Here is a 23,502-nt window from a genome sequence, read left to right as displayed (position 1 = left end):
TTATTTACAATAAACAAAAAAAAACCGAAGATGCACGATCGGGCGTTTGGCTCTCTCGTCTGTGAAAAGAAGGCTTCCCAGACGACGTTCAGAGTTCATCGAGTTCACTAGCAACTGTCACTGTCCCCCGTTGGGACAACAGGCAGTGACAGTCCCCACGTCTCACCAGGAACAGTCTTATTTTTCCGCGGAGGCTCAAAAATTATACAAGAAAATTCATTAAAAAAAAATTGGCTGTCTGCAAAGTCGGTTAACGGACGATAGTTTAACGCGACAACGTCACAAAAAAACATTGATGAAATGATTGCATACTTTTATGAATAAAATTGAATAATTTTTATTGAATTATCGCTATTTTGTATGGATACAAAGAAGGAGTGAAATGAAATCTACAATTTAATTGATAAATTTACTTTTATTTGCACTCATTAATTGAAATATGTTTATTACTTTAACTAACAGATTATTTTTACTATAACTTTTATACATGTTTACTATTTAACTGCTTCCAATCTGTGTTGTTCTGTTAAGGATAGGACGATGATGGGAAAAGTAGGAAACGAATGGGAGTGTTTCAAGTTTAATGTGCCTCGAAAAAGTCAGATCGATGGTTGTTCCAATCGGGTGGAAGAGAGATAGATGCGGCGCAAGCGTACAATGAGCGTAACGGGACAATGAGTCATCCTTTTTCGTGCGTGCAGCCGGCGTTCATCGATTTATTAGACGTTGTCACGTCAAAATGGAGCCCACCTTTTTAATGCCTAAATGTGTGTCAACATCGTCATTTTGTATGTTACAGCGGACGCGTCGTTCTCTCTGGAGAGATCCGATATTAAGGGGCGTTTACATATGGGGGAATGAGTTGTGCCGTAACAACAGTGTTGCATCGTCGGTTGTTCCGTGATTTGGCTGAGTTTTTTTTTTTTCGGACCATACGTGATTGCTGACGGCACACGGGTCCTGAGTGGGGTCGTTACCACAACGCCGAAATACCATAACGCCGAATGTCAAAAATGACCACAACGCCGACAGCTAGAAAACTGCTGTGTACCACAACGCCGAAATACCAACTGATTGAATTTGTGTGTGTTTCTTATATGTGTACCTTAACGCCGAAATACCACAATCAAACCTAACCTTACCTAACCTAACTTAACCTAGCCTATCCTAACCTAACCTAACCTAGTCTAGCCTAACCTAGCCTAACCTAGTCTAGCCTAACCTAGCCTAACAGTCTAACCTAACCTAACCTTTGTGGCAGTCCTGCAATGACGTTTTTCGGCGTTATTGTATTTCGGCAGCAGTTTTCTAGCTGTCGGCGTTGTGGTCAATTTGGCATTTCGGCGTTGTGGTATTTTGGCGTTGTGGTGCGTCCCCTCCTGAGTGGCTCGGCCATTGCTACGGACGGCCATTGCTACGGACGGCCATTGCTACGGACGGCCATTCTTACGGACGGCCATTCTTACGGACGGCCATTGCTACGGACGGCCGCCAGTCACAACGAAGAAACCTCTGGCGCAGTCACTTTGAGGACAGTTCACAATATTTACCTGGGAAATACCTGTACTACCAATATCAATCGACGTGTCATCAAGACTCCCAAATAATCCGCGTTCCTGCATCTTCGATTTTTTTTTAAAAGTTATTCTACTTAAGGCGCGTTATGAAAAAAAAAAATTATGAGAGTTGTATTTCTTCGATGCTCGCGCACCATGCAGCGAAATTTTCACAGGATGAAGAAAAAAAAGCTACAAACAAATAAAAGGTGACATACAAATAAATATTATGTGTGTGCTTTAAATCTTATACTTAAGTGATTTGTATTGAATACAGTCCATATGATTAAAAACAGTTATTTATTGTGAATATTAGTGATAGAAATTGTGTTTATAAATTTTTGACGTGATAACGTATTTTAAATCGATGAACGTCGGCTGCACGCACGAAAAAGCATGACTCATTGTCACGTTCCGCCTGAGCCGAGCGTGCAAGAACCGGCCAACCACCGTGCGAGAAAATCTTCTATAATATCAAACAGATTAAGGCGGTTTTTTTAAAAAGTAGCAATTTAAAAAATTTGATTTATTTGTCCAATTTCGTCATTTCAAATTAACAATTTCTTGACATTTATTTGATTTCAGTTTATTTCTATGACTAATTTTTCATGATTATATTTAAACAAATTATTTAAATTAAATTTGCAAAAACTGTAAATAATATTTGAAAATTAAAAAGTATGCAATTTTTCATCGATGTTTTCTTATGACGTTATCACGTAAAAATATCGTCCGTATCCCGACTTTAGACAACCCCCTTTTTTTTCCGTATCTATTTGTATCAGGGAGGTTGTTCCCGTATGTATAATATATTTTTATTATAAATTATAACATTATTTAATAAATAATTAAATTTAATAAACTAGAGTAAACAGTCATAATATTTATTGATTTTTATTATTAATTAAAATTTAACTCGATTATTTTATTAAATTTAAATTTGTATGCACATGTTTACATTAATTTTGAATACTGAGTATTTATTTAAAGTTGTTAATTTGATTGGATTTATTTACTACCAGCCGTATTTGTAAGGTCACTCCAGTCCTGTTATTATTTTATTTCTATTAATCATTTGCATGCAAAAGTAAAGATATTATTTTACTAGGCTAACTTAGTTTAACTTCTAACGCGCCCATTTTTTTTGTGTGTGTGTTTTTTTAAAAGCAAAAGGCAGGTTAGTTGCATAACATAAATTAAACTTAGCAACAAAATAGTTTTTTGCCCCCCCTTTCGTAAGGACAGGTTTTTAAGACGTCTAAATGAACGAAAATTAAAATGAAATGTTGATTAAGGTTTAGTTCAGCGACATTCAGAGTAGCCACAGCCCTACTCTAGATTTGTATATTAAAAAAAAGTTAATTATCGAAAAATGATGTTTTTTTTTTTTTTAAAATTTCTAACCGGTAAGTTCCACGACGAACTTCGAATATGTTCGGAACTTGGGTTTTCTTAGTCCTTTCAATGAGTCTCTGGGCCTCCCACTGCCTCGCCGATAACTTTGAATATATATATATATATATATATATATATATATATATATATATATATATATATATATATATACTGTATAGAAGTCGCCAACCCAGGTTAAAATTTCTAATACGGTTTTGAGGTAGTTGGTTAATTCACCGCTGCAATCGCCACCATCTCTAGGGCATCGACTTGTGGTGGTCCCTAGCGGACAAGTGTCGAACTCTTCAAACACCCCTTCCCCCTCCTGTGGAACGACGTTGAGCTGCAGTGAATGATGGATGAGGGGTGCGGGGAATAACAGCGGGCGACAGTGCTGCGCTCTAACGTGTAAATAACAACCTAAGACGATACATGGCGTTACGGTAGCGCACTGCAGCGGTGAAGTTCCCAAGCTGCTCATCATACGCTTCTGAAAAACGTAGAGTAAATCCTATCCACTCGCGACTTCTATACAGTATATATATTCAAAGCCGATAAGGATGGCTTGGACCTCCCTCGCGGGAATCCTACTTTTCACAGACGAAAGAGCCAAACGCCCGATCGTGCATCTTCGGTTGTTTTTTTTTTTTGTCATTGTAAATAAATATCGTCGCTTAAGAAACAACTCCGCCTATACGACAAAAAGCAAATTTTTAAGGAGAGCCTAATAACTTTATGAGCCATGCTGGAACTGAATGATAACCTGTGCTAGAAAAAAAAAGTCCATAGCAGCGCATCATGTTGGTATTCTCTTCGTGAGAAGATGCTAAATGCTTACGTTTACACGGAGAAACAAAAAAAAAATAACTAATTAAAAAAGTCACGTAGGCGGTGTTGTTTCTTAAGCGACGATATGGCGGTGTTGATAAAAGGATACTAATGGTCAAGTAGGTTAGGTTTTGCTACATTATAAATACTTTAAAACATTGTGGACGGTTGATTTGGTTAGGATAGCTACATAAAAAGATACGGAAAAAAAAAAACAATAACTTCGGGGAACTTCGGGTTTTAGCTCTCTCGTCTGTGAAAAGAAGGCTTTCCCCTCCCTCGGCGCTGGTGCTGTGGAAAACGGAATGCGGCCTTTAGTTGGGAAAGACAGTTACTTGATCCGGGAGTGTGAAATGAGTGGGAATGGGGGGGGAGGGGGGCAAAGAGAAAGTGGGTGAAGTTCACGGTGTTGCGGTCTGGAGCACGGCCATGCAGTCAGGTCTGACAACCTTACTTACCTTCACTCTCGATCCGCTCGGTGAAGCTCGCGGACGGCCTGCGAACTAACGGCGCTAGTAGTGGTTGAACCCATCAGCGCTGTGCCGAATGGGGAGTTTCGTATTAAATATGATATGTTAATAGTCCTAGTTCCACCTCAATTTTTGAATTTTTTTTTATTTTTATTTGTTTGGGTGCTTAGTAGATGCCTAATCTGTACCAATACCTTAATCTCCCCCCCCCCTCCCCCAAATTATTAGTCCTAGTTCCGTATCAATTTTTGAATTTTTTTTAAATTTGTTTGGGTGCTTAGTAAATGCCTAATCTGAACCTAATGCCTTAATGTTTTTTTTTTTTTTTTTTTTTCGAATATGTTAGTTAAGTTGAAATGTTGTTCCAGGAATATGTTTTAAGGTTACTGTCAAGTCAGGGGCGTGTCTCAGTGATCAAACGCATGGCCCGTCCGCTAGATAGTAGTTTTAATAATATATTTCTAACACAGCTACATTGATTGTGAGAAGTAATGCATAAGCTAATATCAGGCAAACGAACGAGTGAAAATTAATTCACTCCATTTTGGTAGCTACGTATTTTGTGGTGTGGCAAACCAGAAATGTTTGCATCTCCTACTCATTTATACGTAACATGACCTTTTTATTAGAAAACAGAAATAACTGTTTTTCGCACAGTTTAAATAGTCAGTGAGGGGAGTTAGTCATGGCGCCAATCGCTGCCATGGCTGGCCAATTCCCCTCCTAGCACACGATGCATGCTACCTACCTCTCCCGCATGGCTAAACCCTGCATGATTAGAGCGTATAGGCTTCGGCCTGATACGCACTTAGAGTCTCTCCCTAACCCAGACCCCTCCCAAATACATTTAGTTTTTAGTTAGGTTAAGAAAAAAAAATAAATCACTTTTACTAAGTAATTAGTCGTCAAGTACATAGATAAATTAACATTACTAACATATAACTTTGTCCTAAAACCTCTATCCCGAGTTTTTTTTTTTTTTTTTTTTTTGCTGGTAGTTATGGGCCCAACCAACAGATAGCGACACACGTCGCGCGAAACATGGTTTCAGTTTCCTTTGCAGGAGTCGCACTTCTCTATATCTCCCTTGTTCTGTGGTGAGCGTGGTCTGGAGAGACGCCCCCGCATGAGAAAGACTGGGTCAACAGTCGAGAACCAGCGTGTCGCGGTCGACAGTCTCTTTCCACAGCTACCGTCTCTCTTTCCACACTTTTTGACGTGACAACGTCTAATAAATCGATGAACGCCGGCTGCACGCACGAAAAAGTGTCCCGTTATGCACACTGTCCCGTTGCGCTGTGCCCCGTTACGCTCATTGTACGCTTGCGCCGCATCTATCTCTCTTCCACTCGATTGGCCTATGCGTCCGAGGAGAAGAAAGACAGCGGCAGCACACAACTTACATCTACACGTGAACTGTTTCGTCGACTGTTTATAAAGTGAAGTGAAAAGTTAATGTGGTTTTCATTGCTTATTACAACAACAATTTCGGCAATAAAGGTTAATTATACTTGCATTTTAAAAATCTGATTACTAGTATAATTTCAAGTATTTATTCTGTTATTATTAAAATTAAAATGATTCAATTTTATTCACAAAAGTATGCAATCATTACATCAATGTTTTTTATGACGTCACGTTAAACTATCGCCCGTAAACCGACTTTACAGACAACCAATTTTTTTGAATGTGTAGCATAGCTCTCGGTATACGGCATTTCTTGAACGGAACGGAAATGTGTAACCACGGCGCTGCCATCTGTGGAGGACGGCGCGAACCAAACAAAGTTCGCAAAGCCCAAAGGGGAACTTATAGTAATTGAACTGTTAGTGAATTTTAACAAGATGAACAATGTTTTAATAAAATTTCACTTTCGAAAATCAGGTTCAAAACCAGAGTTTTTTTTTCCCCAAGTATTTTTCTCTTTTATCGGAGCCATTTCATTATTATATAGTTTGAAATTTCGGTCTGCAAATGGAGTGGTTCGGTAGTCGACGTATCTGCTCCGGCAGCGAATTCTAGCGGCGGGTGCGGAAACTACGTGTGATTCGCGTCCAGAAATGCGGTTGAAAACACAGTTTGCGTGTATTTATCACGCTCGGTATTTTAGAGAATTATACTTAAAATTAATTTCGTGTTCGAGTTTCGTGCTATAGGTGTATTTGTAACATGAGAACACATGAATTTGCTTGTTACCCAGGTGAGATGTTACACATTTATGACGAGTATTGAAAAACTCGCTCACATTTTTGACGTGACAACGTCTAATAAATCGATGAACGCCGGCTGCACGCACGAAAAAGTGTCCCGTTACGCACATTGTTCCGTTACGCTGTATTTATTCTTTTATTATTAAAAAAATAGCATCTGTTGGCGAGTGCAGTAATAATAGATTATGTTAGATATTTGGTTACAGTTCATTTATATGAAAACTTGTTCATAATTATATTTAAACGAAACATTAATGTGGTTTTCATTGCTTATTACAACAACAATTTCGGCAATAAAGGTTAATTATTCTTGCATTTTAAAAATCTGATTGCTATTATAATTTCAAGTATTTATTCTTTTATTATTAAAATAAAAATGATTCAATTTTATTCATAAAATTATGCAATCATTTCATCGATGTTTTGTTATGACGTCACGTTAAACTACCGTCCGTAAAACGACTTTACAGACAACCATTTCTCTTTCTCTCCCTCCCCCCCCCCCCTCTCCCTCTCCCACTCCCTTCTTTCGGTCTCTTTTCTCTTTTTTTTTTTTTTTTATGGTGCCACAAGCAAGTAGCCACGGCGGTTGTGTGGTCAGATCACTCTTTCTGCCAAGGCGTACCGGATTTGTTTCCCGGCGAGTTCAAACGAGGAATGTTTTGGAAGTGTGAAACATGGCGGACGTTGCTGCGAGTCGGTGGGTTTTCCCATAGTACTTCCCCCCTCCCCCAAACTCATCCGGCTTTCCGTCGGTTCTCCGTTCTCATCTCATTGACCCACGCCGTCTCTTATGGCCCTGATCTCGAAGAGGAATTAATTATTCATTCAGTCAATTGTGTCAGTGTGATGACTAGTTTATATTATTATTATTTATGACATATTTATATGAATTTATACACATTTTTAAAATTAATTTGACATCCAAATTATTTGAACGTTTCCTGATAAGGTTACTACTATTAAATATCTGCTCGTGAGCCTGTTTTTATTGCTAACTTTTTTTTTTGAAATTTTTTTTTCTGACATTGACTTGCGGTAATTTGCCACTAGAAGAATCTTCTGCACAACGGCACCGCAAGCAGCAAAAAGCGCTTCGAACCGTGACGTAAACCTAAAACAGGAAATATTACACGCTAGCCTTCTGTGCGAATCTGCCACGAATGCAGAAACGTTTGCGAAACGCGGCGTTTCATAAAAAAAAAAAAAAAAGCGCTGTTTGATACTAAAGATGGAGGAGGCTGTTTCCGATTACCTCTTTAAAAATTCCTTTATAACTTAAAAGAATCCGTGGAAACGTTCTCCCTAAAGGATGTCGGCTATTTTTCTTGACCTCCCTAATAGTTGTGAGCATGCTTACAGATTTAACCGATGCAGCTTTAAGCGTCGAAATAATTCGAGTATACTTCCACATCTTTGCTAGTTTCTAAAATAAAATAAAAATGCAGCATTGGAATAAAATGATCCTTTGGTTAAGGCTGCATCTTTACTATTAGGGAAGAGAAGTACCGCGTTGGAAAAAAAATTATATTTAGGAAATCTACTGAAGAGATAACAGTTTTAAGAAATTCTTTTTCTTGCCCTTACATGACTTTCCGTAATCACAAATAAGCAAACGTAGCAAAACTCTACCATAGATTCGTTTTATTCGCCCTTTGGCAAAATATTTTTTTTTGTCAAGCATTTTGTAAAACACAAGTGTCAAGTACTAACACTGCTCTTACTAAACATTGCGCCAAAGTTTAAAACATTCATCATCTTCTTATAGTCGAGAAGCTTCAAGGTTAACAATCTCGTTTTGGTGTCATAAAGAAAAAAAAATTGAATTTTATTTCAGGACGTTTTTGTTTATCTCGTGACCTTTTCTACAATGAAGGAATTTTTTTTTTCTTGGAGGACTTTTTTTTTTTTATAGAAACTGTGTACGTCCTGCTTGTATGTTGTATGTTGTGGTTATCAACTCGTTATTCAAAGCATTTGCCGTTACTTACCGCCCATTATTTCCTTTATTGATTCTTTGCTTCGTATCAAACCCGATAGGCGGTACAATGTTGCTATTGTTTTAGAAGTCATTGAGCTGGTGCAAAATATTTACACCGTACAGGCCGTCGAGGTGATACAGAGCTTGAGAACTAGCTGGGCTGTATAACAAAGTGTGTGTGTGTATATATATGTGTGTGTGTGTTTATATATATATATATATATATATATATATATATATGTGTGTGATTTAAGAATGCTTACAGATCACTAAAGTCACGAAAAATTAAATAAACTTTAGGACTGGTCTCGAAGATTTAATTTCTAGCAACATTTGGCTAGCGTGCTTTTGTCTTTTCGAGTCAGTACTGTCCATAACAGCACATATAATAATATTAGTTGAAAACTGTGGATTAAATCACGTGGAAAATAAATAATAATAAATAATTTTGTTTTTACCTACACTAAAATTTATATTTCTAGATTTTCAAACATTCTAATGTTCATCTGCCAAATGTTTAAAACTTAATTAATCAAATAAATACACATATCTCTTGTAACCCGTCACTTGTCTGCTACTCACGTGCGCGCGACTCTTATTAGCTTCGCCTGTTCCACCTCAGGTCCTCGGAGGTCTTTCGTCGCCGAAGAACTCGTCTGTTTCTGTGTCACTCTTTGTCTCACCTGTTCGCTGATGCCACTCTCTCGCCTGTTCGCTGATGCCTCTCTCTCGCCTGTTCGCTGGTGTCACTCTCTCGCCTGTTCGCTGATGCCTCTCTCTCGCCTGTTCGCTGATGCCACTCTCTCGCCTGTTCGCTGATGCCACTCTCTCGCCTGTTCGCTGATGCCTCTCTCTCGCCTGTTCGCTGGTGTCACTCTCTCGCCTGTTCGCTGATGCCTCTCTCTCTCGCCTGTTCGCTGATGCCACTCTCTCGCCTGTTCGCTGATGCCACTCTCTCACCTGTTCGCTGATGCCACTCTCTCGCCTGTTCGCTGATGCCTCTCTCTCGCCTGTTCGCTGGTGTCACTCTCTCGCCTGTTCGCTGATGCCTCTCTCTCGCCTGTTCGCTGATGCCACTCTCTCGCCTGTTCGTTGATGCCTCTCTCTCGCCTGTTCGCTGGTGTCACTCTCTCGCCTGTTCGCTGATGCCTCTCTCTCGCCTGTTCGCTGATGCCACTCTCTCGCCTGTTCGCTGATGCCACTCTCTCGCCTGTTCGCTGGTGTCACTCTCTCGCCTGTTCGCTGGTGTCACTCTCTCGCCTGTTCGCTGATGCCTCTCTCTCGCCTGTTCGCTGGTGTCACTCTCTCGCCTGTTCGCTGATGCCTCTCTCTCGCCTGTTCGCTGATGCCACTCTCTCGCCTGTTCGCTGATGCCTCTCTCTCGCCTGTTCGCTGGTGTCACTCTCTCGCCTGTTCGCTGATGCCTCTCTCTCGCCTGTTCGCTGATGCCACTCTCTCGCCTGTTCGCTGATGCCACTCTCTCGCCTGTTCGCTGGTGTCACTCTCTCGCCTGTTCGCTGGTGTCACTCTCTCGCCTGTTCGCTGGTGTCACTCTCTCGCCTGTTCGCTGATGCCACTCTCTCGCCTGTTCGCTGATGCCACTCTCTCGCCTGTTCGCTGGTGTCACTCTCTCGCCTGTTCGCTGATGCCTCTCTCTCGCCTGTTCGCTGATGCCACTCTCTCGCCTGTTCGCTGATGCCACTCTCTCGCCTGTTCGCTGATGCCACTCTCTCGCCTGTTCGCTGATGCCTCTCTCTCGCCTGTTCGCTGGTGTCACTCTCTCGCCTGTTCGCTGATGCCTCTCTCTCGCCTGTTCGCTGATGCCTCTCTCTCGCCTGTTCGCTGATGCCACTCTCTCGCCTGTTCGCTGGTGTCAATCTCTCGCCTGTTCGCTGATGCCTCTCTCTCGCCTGTTCGCTGATGCCACTCTCTCGCCTGTTCGCTGATGCCACTCTCTCGCCTGTTCGCTGATGCCTCTCTCTCGCCTGTTCGCTGATGCCACTCTCTCGCCTGTTCGCTGATGTCACTCTCTCGCCTGTTCGCTGGTGTCACTCTCTCGCCTGTTCACTGATGCCTCTCTAACCTGTTCGCTGATGCCACTCTCTCGCCTGTTCGCTGATGTCACTCTCTCGCCTGTTCGCTGGTGTCACTCTCTCGCCTGTTCGCTGATGCCACTCTCTCGCCTGTTCGCTGATGTCACTCTCTCGCCTGTTCGCTGGTGTCACTCTCTCGCCTGTTCACTGATGCCTCTCTAACCTGTTCGCTGATGCCACTCTCTCGCCTGTTCGCTGATGCCACTCTCTCGCCTGTTCGCTGATGCCTCTCTCTCGCCTGTTCGCTTATATCACTCTCTCGCCTGTTCACTGATGCCTCTCTAACCTGTTCGCTGATGCCACTCTCTCGCCTGTTCGCTGATGTCACTCTCTCGCCTGTTCGCTGGTGTCACTCTCTCGCCTGTTCGCTGATGCCTCTCTCTCGCCTGTTCGCTGATGCCACTCTCTCGCCTGTTCGCTGATGTCACTCTCTCGCCTGTTCGCTGGTGTCACTCTCTCGCCTGTTCGCTGATGCCTCTCTCTCGCCTGTTCGCTTATATCACTCTCTCGCCTGTTCACTGATGCCTCTCTAACCTGTTCGCTGATGCCACTCTCTCGCCTGTTCGCTGATGTCACTCTCTCGCCTATTCGCTGGTGTCACTCTCTCGCCTGTTCACTGATGCCTCTCTAACCTGTTCGCTGATGCCACTCTCTCGCCTGTTCGCTGATGTCACTCTCTCGCCTGTTCGCTGATGCCACTCTCTCGCCTGTTCGCTGATGTCACTCTCTCGCCTGTTCGCTGGTGTCACTCTCTCGCCTGTTCACTGATGCCTCTCTAACCTGTTCGCTGATGCCACTCTCTCGCCTGTTCGCTGATGTCACTCTCTCGCCTGTTCGCTGGTGTCACTCTCTCGCCTGTTCACTGATGCCTCTCTAACATGTTCGCTGATGCCACTCTCTCGCCTGTTCGCTGATGTCACTCTCTCGCCTGTTCGCTGATGCCACTCTCTCGCCTGTTCACTGATGCCTCTCTAACCTGTTCGCTGATGCCACTCTCTAACCTGTTCGCTGATGCCACTCTCTCGCCTGTTCGCTGATGCCACTCTCTCGCCTGTTCACTGATGCCTCTCTCTCGCCTGTTCGCTGATGCCACTCTCTCGCCTGTTCGCTGATGTCACTCTCTCGCCTGTTCGCTGGTGTCACTCTCTCGCCTGTTCACTGATGCCTCTCTCTCGCCTGTTCGCTGATGTCACTCTCTCGCCTGTTCGCTGGTGTCACTCTCTCGCCTGTTCGCTGATGCCTCTCTCTCGCCTGTTCGCTGATGCCACTCTCTCGCCTGTTCGCTGATGCCTCTCTCTCGCCTGTTCGCTTATATCACTCTCTCGCCTGTTCGCTGATGCCACTCTCTCGCCTGTTCGCTGATGCCACTCTCTCGCCTGTTCGCTGATGCCTCTCTCTCGCCTGTTCGCTGATGCCACTCTCTCGCCTGTTCGCTGATGTCACTCTCTCGCCTGTTCGCTGGTGTCACTCTCTCGCCTGTTCACTGATGCCTCTCTAACCTGTTCGCTGATGCCACTCTCTCGCCTGTTCGCTGATGTCACTCTCTCGCCTGTTCGCTGGTGTCACTCTCTCGCCTGTTCGCTGATGCCTCTCTCGCCTGTTCGCTGATGCCACTCTCTCGCCTGTTCGCTGATGTCACTCTCTCGCCTGTTCGCTGATGCCTCTCTCTCGCCTGTTCGCTGATGCCAATCTCTCGCCTGTTCGCTGATGTCACTCTCTCGCCTGTTCGCTAGTGTCACTCTCTCGCCTGTTCACTGATGCCTCTCTAACCTGTTCGCTGATGCCACTCTCTCGCCTGTTCGCTGATGTCACTCTCTCGCCTGTTCGCTGATGCCACTCTCTCGCCTGTTCGCTGATGTCACTCTCTCGCCTGTTCGCTGGTGTCACTCTCTCGCCTGTTCACTGATGCCTCTCTAACCTGTTCGCTGATGCCACTCTCTCGCCTGTTCGCTTATATCACTCTCTCGCCTGTTCGCTGATGCCACTCTCTCGCCTGTTCGCTGATGTCACTCTCGCCTGTTCGCTGGTGTCACTCTCTCGCCTGTTCACTGATGCCTCTCTAACCTGTTCGCTGATGCCACTCTCTCGCCTGTTCGCTGATGTCACTCTCTCGCCTGTTCGCTGATGTCACTCTCTCGCCTGTTCGCTGATGTCACTCTCTCGCCTGTTCGCTGGTGTCACTCTCTCGCCTGTTCTTGATGCCTCTCTCGCCTGTTCGCTGATGCCACTCTCTCGCCTGTTCGCTGATGCCACTCTCTCGCCTGTTCGCTGATGCCTCTCTCTCGCCTGTTCGCTGATGCCACTCTCTCGCCTGTTCGCTGATGTCACTCTCTCGCCTGTTCGCTGGTGTCACTCTCTCGCCTGTTCACTGATGCCTCTCTAACCTGTTCGCTGATGCCACTCTCTCGCCTGTTCGCTTATATCACTCTCTCGCCTGTTCGCTGATGCCACTCTCTCGCCTGTTCACTGATGTCACTCTCTCGCCTGTTCGCTGATGCCACTCTCTCGCCTGTTCGCTGATGTCACTCTCTCGCCTGTTCGCTGGTGTCACTCTCTCGCCTGTTCACTGATGCCTCTCTAACCTGTTCGCTGATGCCACTCTCTCGCCTGTTCGCTGATGTCACTCTCTCGCCTGTTCGCTGATGTCACTCTCTCGCCTGTTCGCTGGTGTCACTCTCTCGCCTGTTCACTGATGCCTCTCTCTCGCCTGTTCGCTGATGCCACTCTCTCGCCTGTTCGCTGATGTCACTCTCTCGCCTGTTCGCTGGTGTCACTCTCTCGCCTGTTCACTGATGCCTCTCTAACCTGTTCGCTGATGCCACTTTCTCGCCTGTTCGCTGATGTCACTCTCGCCTGTTCACTGATGCCTCTCTAACCTGTTCGCTGATGCCACTCTCTCGCCTGTTCGCTGATGTCACTCTCTCGCCTGTTCGCTGATGTCACTCTCGCCTGTTCGCTGATGTCACTCTCTCGCCTGTTCGCTGGTGTCACTCTCTCGCCTGTTCACTGATGCCTCTCTCTCGCCTGTTCTTGATGCCTCTCTCGCCTGTTCGCTGATGCCACTCTCTCGCCTGTTCGCTGATGCCACTCTCTCGCCTGTTCGCTGATGCCTCTCTCTCGCCTGTTCGCTGATGCCACTCTCTCGCCTGTTCGCTGATGTCACTCTCTCGCCTGTTCGCTGGTGTCACTCTCTCGCCTATTCACTGATGCCTCTCTAACCTGTTCGCTGATGCCACTCTCTCGCCTGTTCGCTTATATCACTCTCTCGCCTGTTCGCTGATGCCACTCTCTCGCCTGTTCGCTGATGTCACTCTCTCGCCTGTTCGCTGATGTCACTCTCTCGCCTGTTCGCTGATGCCACTCTCTCGCCTGTTCGCTGATGTCACTCTCTCGCCTGTTCGCTGGTGTCACTCTCTCGCCTGTTCACTGATGCCACTCTCTCGCCTGTTCGCTGATGTCACTCTCTCGCCTGTTCGCTGATGCCTCTCTCTCGTCTGTTCGCTTATATCACTCTCTCGCCTGTTCGCTGATGCCACTCTCTCGCCTGTTCGCTGATGTCACTCTCTCGCCTGTTCGCTGATGTCACTCTCTCGCCTGTTCGCTGATGCCACTCTCTCGCCTGTTCGCTGATGTCACTCTCTCGCCTGTTCGCTGATGTCACTCTCTCGCCTGTTCGCTGATGCCACTCTCTCGCCTGTTCGCTGATGTCACTCTCTCGCCTGTTCGCTGGTGTCACTCTCTCGCCTATTCACTGATGCCTCTCTAACCTGTTCGCTGATGCCACTCTCTCGCCTGTTCGCTTATATCACTCTCTCGCCTGTTCGCTGATGTCACTCTCTCGCCTGTTCGCTGATGTCACTCTCTCGCCTGTTCGCTGATGCCACTCTCTCGCCTGTTCGCTGATGTCACTCTCTCGCCTGTTCGCTGGTGTCACTCTCTCGCCTGTTCACTGATGCCTCTCTAACCTGTTCGCTGATGCCACTCTCTCGCCTGTTCGCTGATGTCACTCTCTCGCCTGTTCGCTGATGTCACTCTCTCGCCTGTTCGCTGGTGTCACTCTCTCGCCTGTTCACTGATGCCTCTCTCTCGCCTGTTCTTGATGCCTCTCTCGCCTGTTCGCTGATGCCACTCTCTCGCCTGTTCGCTGATGCCTCTCTATCGCCTGTTCGCTGATGCCTCTCTATCGCCTGTTCGCTGATGCCACTCTCTCGCCTGTTCGCTGATGTCACTCTCTCGCCTGTTCGCTGGTGTCACTCTCTCGCCTGTTCACTGATTCCTCTCTAACCTGTTCGCTGATGCCACTCTCTCGCCTGTTCGCTTATATCACTCTCTCGCCTGTTCGCTGATACCACTCTCTCGCCTGTTCGCTGATGTCACTCTCTCGCCTGTTCGCTGATGCCACTCTCTCGCCTGTTCGCTGATGTCACTCTCTCGCCTGTTCGCTGGTGTCACTCTCTCGCCTGTTCACTGATGCCTCTCTAACCTGTTCGCTGATGCCACTCTCTCGCCTGTTCGCTGATGTCACTCTCTCGCCTGTTCGCTGATGCCACTCTCTCGCCTGTTCGCTGATGTCACTCTCTCGCCTGTTCGCTGGTGTCACTCTCTCGCCTGTTCACTGATGCCTCTCTAACCTGTTCGCTGATGCCACTCTCTCGCCTGTTCGCTGATGTCACTCTCTCGCCTGTTCGCTGGTGTCACTCTCTCGCCTGTTCACTGATGCCTCTCTAACCTGTTCGCTGATGCCACTCTCTCGCCTGTTCGCTGATGTCACTCTCTCGCCTGTTCGCTGATGCCTCTCTCTCGCCTGTTCGCTTATATCACTCTCTCGCCTGTTCGCTGATGCCACTCTCTCGCCTGTTCGCTGATGCCACTCTCTCGCCTGTTCGCTGATGCCTCTCTCTCGCCTGTTCGCTGATGCCACTCTCTCGCCTGTTCGCTGATGTCACTCTCTCGCCTGTTCGCTGGTGTCACTCTCTCGCCTGTTCACTGATGCCTCTCTAACCTGTTCGCTGATGCCACTCTCTCGCCTGTTCGCTGATGTCACTCTCTCGCCTGTTCGCTGATGTCACTCTCTCGCCTGTTCGCTGGTGTCACTCTCTCGCCTGTTCGCTGATGCCTCTCTCGCCTGTTCGCTGATGCCACTCTCTCGCCTGTTCGCTGATGCCACTCTCTCGCCTGTTCGCTGATGCCTCTCTCTCGCCTGTTCGCTGATGCCACTCTCTCGCCTGTTCGCTGATGTCACTCTCTCGCCTGTTCGCTGGTGTCACTCTCTCGCCTGTTCACTGATGCCTCTCTAACCTGTTCGCTGATGCCACTCTCGCCTGTTCGCTGATGTCACTCTCTCGCCTGTTCGCTGATGCCACTCTCTCGCCTGTTCGCTGGTGTCACACTCGCCTGTTCACTGATGCCTCTCTAACCTGTTCGCTGATGCCACTCTCTCGCCTGTTCGCTGATGTCACTCTCTCGCCTGTTCGCTGGTGTCACTCTCTCGCCTGTTCGCTGATGCCTCTCTCGCCTGTTCGCTGATGCCACTCTCTCGCCTGTTCGCTGATGCCACTCTCTCGCCTGTTCGCTGATGTCACTCTCTCGCCTGTTCGCTGGTGTCACTCTCTCGCCTGTTCGCTGATGCCTCTCTCTCGCCTGTTCGCTGATGCCACTCTCTCGCCTGTTTGCTGATGCCACTCTCTCGCCTGTTCGCTGGTGTCACTCTCTCGCCTGTTCGCTGATGCCTCTCTCTCGCCTGTTCGCTGATGCCACTCTCTCGCCTGTTCGCTGATGCCTCTCTCGCCTGTTCGCTGATGCCACTCTCTCGCCTGTTCGCTGATGCCACTCTCTTGCCTGTTCGCTGATGTCACTCTCTCGCTTGTTCGCTGGTGTCACACTCTCGCCTGTTCGCTGATGCCTCTCTCTCGCCTGTTCGCTGATGCCACTCTCTCGCCTGTTCGCTGGTGTCACTCTCTCGCCTGTTCGCTGATGCCACTCTCTCGCCTGTTCGCTGATGCCACTCTCTCGCCTGTTCGCTGATGCCTCTCTCTCGCCTGTTCGCTGATGCCACTCTCTCGCCTGTTCGCTGATGTCACTCTCTCGCCTGTTCGCTGGTGTCACTCTCTCGCCTGTTCACTGATGCCTCTCTAACCTGTTCGCTGATGCCACTCTCTCGCCTGTTCGCTGGTGCCACTCTCTCGCCTGTTCGCTGATGCCACTCTCTCGCCTGTTCGCTGATGCCACTCTCTCGCCTGTTCGCTGATGCCTCTCTCTCGCCTGTTCGCTGATGCCACTCTCTCGCCTGTTCGCTGATGTCACTCTCTCGCCTGTTCGCTGGTGTCACTCTCTCGCCTGTTCACTGATCCCTCTCTAACCTGTTCGCTGATGCCACTCTCTCGCCTGTTCGCTGATGTCACTCTCTCGCCTGTTCGCTGGTGTCACTCTCTCGCCTGTTCGCTGATGCCTCTCTCTCGCCTGTTCGCTGATGCCACTCTCTCGCTTGTTCGCTGATGTCACTCTCTCGCCTGTTCGCTGGTGTCACTCTCTCGCCTGTTCACTGATGCCTCTCTAACCTGTTCGCTGATGCCACTCTCTCGCCTGTTCGCTGATGCCACTCTCTCGCCTGTTCGCTGATGCCTCTCTCTCGCCTGTTCGCTTATATCACTCTCTCGCCTGTTCACTGATGCCTCTCTAACCTGTTCGCTGATGCCACTCTCTCGCCTGTTCGCTGATGTCACTCTCTCGCCTGTTCGCTGGTGTCACTCTCTCGCCTGTTCGCTGATGCCTCTCTCTCGCCTGTTCGCTGATGCCACTCTCTCGCCTGTTCGCTGATGTCACTCTCTCGCCTGTTCGCTGGTGTCACTCTCTCGCCTGTTCGCTGATGCCTCTCTCTCGCCTGTTCGCTTATATCACTCTCTCGCCTGTTCACTGATGCCTCTCTAACCTGTTCGCTGATGCCACTCTCTCGCCTGTTCGCTGATGTCACTCTCTCGCCTGTTCGCTGGTGTCACTCTCTCGCCTGTTCGCTGATGCCTCTCTCTCGCCTGTTCGCTGATGCCACTCTCTCGCCTGTTCGCTGATGTCACTCTCTCGCCTGTTCGCTGGTGTCACTCTCTCGCCTGTTCGCTGATGCCACTCTCTCGCCTGTTCGCTGATGCCACTCTCTCGCCTGTTCGCTGATGCCTCTCTCTCGCCTGTTCGCTGATGCCACTCTCTCGCCTGTTCGCTGATGTCACTCTCTCGCCTGTTCGCTGGTGTCACTCTCTCGCCTGTTCACTGATGCCTCTCTAACCTGTTCGCTGATGCCACTCTCTCGCCTGTTCGCTGGTGTCACTCTCTCACCTGTTCGCTGGTGCCACTCTCTCGCCTGTTCGCTGGTGTCACTCTCTCGCCTGTTCGCTGGTGCCACTCTCTCGCCTGTTCGCTGATGTCACTCTCTCGCCTGTTCGCTGATGCCACTCTCTCGCCTGTTCGCTGATGTCACTCTCTCGCCTGTTCGCTGATGTCACTCTCTCGCCTGTTCGCTGGTGTCACTCTCTCGCCTGTTCGCTGATGCCACTCTCTCGCCTGTTCGCTGATGTCACTCTCTCGCCTGTTCGCTGATGCCACTCTCTCGCTTGTTCGCTGATGTCACTCTCTCGCCTGTTCGCTGATGCCACTCTCTCGCCTGTTCGCTGATGTCACTCTCTCGCCTGTTCGCTGATGCCACTCTCTCGCCTGTTCGCTGATGCCACTCTCTCGCCTGTTCGCTGATGCCACTCTCTCGCCTGTTCGCTGATGTCACTCTCGCCTGTTCGCTGATGTCACTCTCTCGCTTGTTCGCTGGTGTCACTCTCTCGCCTGTTCGCGATGTCACTCTCTCCCTGTTCGCTGATGTCACTCTCTCGCCTGTTCGCTGATGTCACTCTCTCGCCTGTTCGCTGATGCCACTCTCTCGCCTGTTCGCTGATGTCACTCTCTCGCCTGTTCGCTGATGCCACTCTCTCGCCTGTTCGCTGATGTCACTCTCTCGCCTGTTCGCTGATGCCACTCTCTCGCCTGTTCGCTGATGTCACTCTATCGCCTGTTCGCTGGTGTCACTCTCTCGCCTGTTCGCTGATGCCACTCTCTCGCCTGTTCGCTGATGTCACTCTCTCGCCTGTTCGCTGGTGTCACTCTCTCGCCTGTTCGCTGATGCCTCTCTCTCGCCTGTTCGCTGATGCCTCTCTCTCGCCTGTTCGCTGATGCCACTCTCTCGCCTGTTCGCTGATGCCACTCTCTCGCCTGTTCGCTGGTGCCACTCTCTCGCCTGTTCGCTGGTGCCACTCTTTCGCCTGTTCGCTGGTGTCACTCTCTCGCCTGTTCGCTGGTGTCACTCTCTCGCCTGTTCGCTGATGTCACTCTCTCGCCTGTTCGCTGGTGTCACTCTCTCGCCTGTTCGCTGATGCCACTCTCGCCTGTTCGCTGGTGCCACTCTCTCGCCTGTTCGCTGGTGTCACTCTCTCACCTGTTCGCTGGTGTCACTCTCTCGCCTGTTCGCTGGTGTCACTCTCTCGCCTGTTCGCTGATGCCACTCTCTCGCCTGTTCGCTGATGCCACTCTCTCGCCTGTTCGCTGGTGTCACTCTCTCGCCTGTTCGCTGGTGCCACTCTCTCGCCTGTTCGCTGATGCCACTCTCTCGCCTGTTCGCTGGTGTCACTCTCTCGCCTGTTCGCTGGTGTCACTCTCTCGCCTGTTCGCTGGTGCCACTCTCTCGCCTGTTCGCTGATGTCACTCTCTCGCCTGTTCGCTGATGCCACTCTCTCGCCTGTTCGCTGATGTCACTCTCTCGCCTGTTCGCTGGTGTCACTCTCTCGCCTGTTCGCTGATGTCACTCTCTCGCCTGTTCGCTGGTGTCACTCTCTCGCCTGTTCGCTGATGTCACTCTCTCGCCTGTTCGCTGGTGTCACTATCTCGCCTGTTCGCTGGTGTCACTCTCTCGCCTGTTCGCTGATGCCACTCTCTCGCCTGTTCGCTGGTGTCACTCTCTCGCCTGTTCGCTGATGCCTCTCTCTCGCCTGTTCGCTGATGCCTCTCTCTCGCCTGTTCGCTGATGCCACTCTCTCGCCTGTTCGCTGATGCCTCTCTCTCGCCTGTTCGCTGATGCCTCTCTCTCGCCTGTTCGCTGGTGTCACTCTCTCGCCTGTTCGCTGATGCCTCTCTCTCGCCTGTTCGCTGATGCCTCTCTCTCGCCTGTTCGCTGATGCCACTCTCTCGCCTGTTCGCTGATGCCTCTCTCTCGCCTGTTCGCTGATGCCTCTCTCTCGCCTGTTCGCTGATGCCACTCTCTCGCCTGTTCGCTGATGCCACTCTCTCGCCTGTTCGCTGATGCCTCTCTCTCGCCTGTTCGCTGGTGTCACTCTCTCGCCTGTTCGCTGATGCCTCTCTCTCACTTGTTCACTGCGCTCACACCAACCTATCAGTTCCACGGGGAGTAACTCTTAATTGCCGAGACTGACACCTAGTTTTTGAAGTAGTTTTGGGCCCAGCCGCTGGATAGTTTTTTTCATTATACATTGCTAACATAGCTTCAAACCAGTGAAAATTAATTCACTTTGTTTTAGTAACAACGTACTTCGTGGTTGGCATACCATACACTGTATCTCCTACTCATTTACATAGAACTTGATATTTTATTTCAGAACAGCATTGCGTGATCTTTGGCACAGTTTGAATCCCGTCTACCAGGCATGTAGTCGTCCAGTACTTAAATTAGAATCGTAAAGCTAGCACTTTGGATTTGAACCTTTTCGCTAGATTTTTTTCCTTGTATTTATGGGTCCACCCAACAGATGTCTCGCAAAACGTGGTCTCAGTTTCCAGTGTAAGAGTCGCACTTCTGCTTCTGACATCACTAACACATTCAAACTTAAATGGCCAACAAGGATGAGACGGTTTCAACAATAACATTAAATACAGTCAGACAACAAAACTGGGACAACTGTCTCGTCTGTGTCCGTCTGATGTTGTTATTATTTTTTTCATAACTGAATTCCTTCCACGTAATTATTGTGCCGTCTGATATTTTAAGTTGGAATGTGTTCATCTGTGCTGCCGTCGTCAAGTCCAGTGAATCGATGTATAACCGATTATTCAATCAATTCTATTGTCTATCACTATATATATTTTTGTATTGAAAACAGCACTATTCACTGAGATCGAACCAGACGCCTGAATAAGGTTTTAATTAAAACTATCTTTTTTTCCCTCCCTGGAATGGAAGGTGTTATACGCATCTAGGTGGCTAACGTAAAAATTTTGGTTGGGTTATGTTAGCAACTTATAAAATATTTTGGTTTATTCCGACTGCAAAGTTTCACGAGCAATTCGTGAACTTCGAATCCCATATTCGGAACAGATAAAGGATATAGTGCACCTCATCCTTAGATGAGCATTTACTTTCTCTTCCCAGTGCACGATTTATGCTGTTGGCTCTGTCCTCGTTTCAGTGTGCGCTGTTGCCACACACTCGCCATAGAGTGCAGGAGTTTCAGACAAAACTTTGTACTGTAATGAAAATGTGTTTAATGCATCGGGGGGGAAAAAAATTGTATTTTCTTAAGTCAGATTTGGAATGAGAATTGTGGAAATACATTTTCCCTAGTGTATTTCATCAAGAACATAATGTGATTTCCATTTTACATTTCTAAGGCGATGTAATTGAAAGACGTCATATTGGTTTCAACCGTTTTTTGCTAACAATTCAGAAGACACTATTTTATGGTGTTAGAAAAATCGAGAAATAGTATTATTAAAACTGTATATTAAAACTTATTATGATTTAACGATGGTTCACAAAATATAACTTAGGCCTGTTCCACAATGACACGGAAACGGAACAGACGAAAACGGAGTATTGTTCCGTTCCGTCCTTATTTTTCTCGTACACGGACCCGTAAGAAATCTTGGCCAATAAGAAAGAGCGAGCGTGACGTAACTGAAAACTACGAGTATCAAGTGAACTACCTGTTTAATCGATATATATGGTTGTTGACTTGGTAATGTAGTAAGTCGATTTGTTATTTTTTTTTTTTTTTTTTTGGCGTTGTGGCGGTGGTAAAGTAGTCCTTCTCCGTATTTTCATATATAGCAGCTATATCTTTAACCATGAAAATTTAAAGTTCATCAAAATTCGTCATGATGAAACCCACGTGCACAATTCAAATTTCAAAACAAATCTTGTTTTGTTGTTCACGCATAAAAAAAGTAGTCGAGAAATACGGAAACCAACATTAGTCAAAACTAATATCTTAATTAACATGAACGCGCAACTGTAGCTTGACAACTGCAGTGAATAAATAACGTGCTCCTATTGGTCTAACGGAGTAACGTAAACGGAAGACTTCAGCACTGCTGAGCAGGTCCGTACGGGTCCGTCTCCGTTTGCGTGCTATTGTAGAAGCTCTGTTCCGTGAAATCCGTCTTCGTTTCCGTGTCATTGTGGAACGGGCCTTACGTGTTAGCAACACGGGTAAGTGTAAATGTGACAACAGTGTTCTGCGCTTTGTGAGCGCCTTACAGTGTTGCCAGGCGTAGCACACAAAATTCGGGTACACTTACCTCAAAATTCGAGTACTTACGGGTACGAGAATTTCTTATTTCGGGTATCATTCCGGTACACAAAAAAAAAAAAAGGATTAAAACATAAATAGCTATCATATTAAACAAAAAAAAATGTCATATATGACACAATCTCATAGCAAAAACTTTTATAGTTTCAAGGCCCGTGTGAAGAATATTAAAATGTGTGGTTTTGGCAGAACGAGGTGGAAGGGATAGATTAGGTCTAAAATTAAAAAAAAAGTATAATTTAGAGGTCAGGAACAAATAACTTCGCTAATATTATAGTTTTAAGTTAACAGCTAAATTATATTATATGATTAAAAGTAAATCAAAATGAATATAAGATCTCCAAAAGCATTATATATATAACTTTTCCTGGTACAGTGCAGAGTGTTTCACACCCAACTACCCCTCTTTTTTTAAACAATACCAGACCCTCTTAACGCATGGCTATGATACTGCTTCTTTTTATGAGTATTACTGGTGAACAAATGGGCATATTATAATTTTTTAAGATTGGTTAGTAATATAAGTTGATACTATTTTTGAGAATACTTTACCTATGTATCAAGCTTTCCGAATGATTGAATGCTTTGTGAGAGAATAGTACAGTCCATTTTTGTAGTATTAAGACTGCTCTCTCACTTACCTTACCTCTGTGTAGTTCTTGACCGTGTGTCTACACTCCGTAATTTTGTTGCATAAACAGGATAAAATTTTGGTTTTTAAAGCGCGTGTGTTTTCTTGTAGTTGACGTCGCTTCAAACACCAAATTTTTTATTGGGGTTAAATTGTAATTATGTACATAACTGTTTCTATATACTGATATTTTTTTCTTGCTAAGTGTTACACTCGTAAATCGTGGTTTTAGAAGTGCGACAGACTTTCGCAAAAAAAATTACACAAATTTTTATATGACACGTGTGTTTAACAATTTATAGAAAGTTCAGGAAATATTTGTGGGACGTTCAGTCACCAAAAGAGAAATCGTCTTCAGCAGTGACATGTAGTTGGTTTGATGTTTGTGGTTGCAGGTCTGCATAAACATTTGCATTTGTCATTCGATTAAGTGAAATAAATATAAATAGCCAAATAACTCGGACGTTACATACGTTTACCAGGCAATTTCAATTGAAAAAAAGACTTATTGAATAACTTCATTCATGTAAACCATGCACAATTAAAAACGCAGGAGTAGTACTACATAAAAACAAGTAACTCAAGCAAGTGGTTCTACACACGAAAATATTTCATATTTACTATTCGTTTACCTGTAAATCCCCAATATATTCCAAGTATGTTGGGTCAAACCTAACACTAGAGTTATCTCACTAATATTAACTCATAAAGTTACTGTTATAAAACAGAAATATTTTATTAAAATAATAAAGTTGAGAATTTTTT

The 23,502-nt window shown here is 46.6% G+C and overlaps 1 protein-coding gene across 3 annotated transcripts in view; it reads left to right on the top strand.

Annotated features, from left to right (window-relative positions):
• The window catches only part of LOC134541205 (mitochondrial adenyl nucleotide antiporter SLC25A23), a 154,305-nt gene that overhangs the window by 90,128 nt on the left and 40,675 nt on the right, over positions 1–23,502 (top strand). The gene's annotated exons all lie outside the window — the stretch shown is intronic.

This window comes from Bacillus rossius, chromosome 18 (genome assembly GCF_032445375.1).
Source record: "Bacillus rossius redtenbacheri isolate Brsri chromosome 18, Brsri_v3, whole genome shotgun sequence".
Classification (NCBI taxonomy): domain Eukaryota; kingdom Metazoa; phylum Arthropoda; class Insecta; order Phasmatodea; family Bacillidae; genus Bacillus; species Bacillus rossius.
The sequence above is the reverse complement of the archived record's forward strand: the minus strand, read 5'-3'. Positions and strand labels throughout refer to the sequence as shown.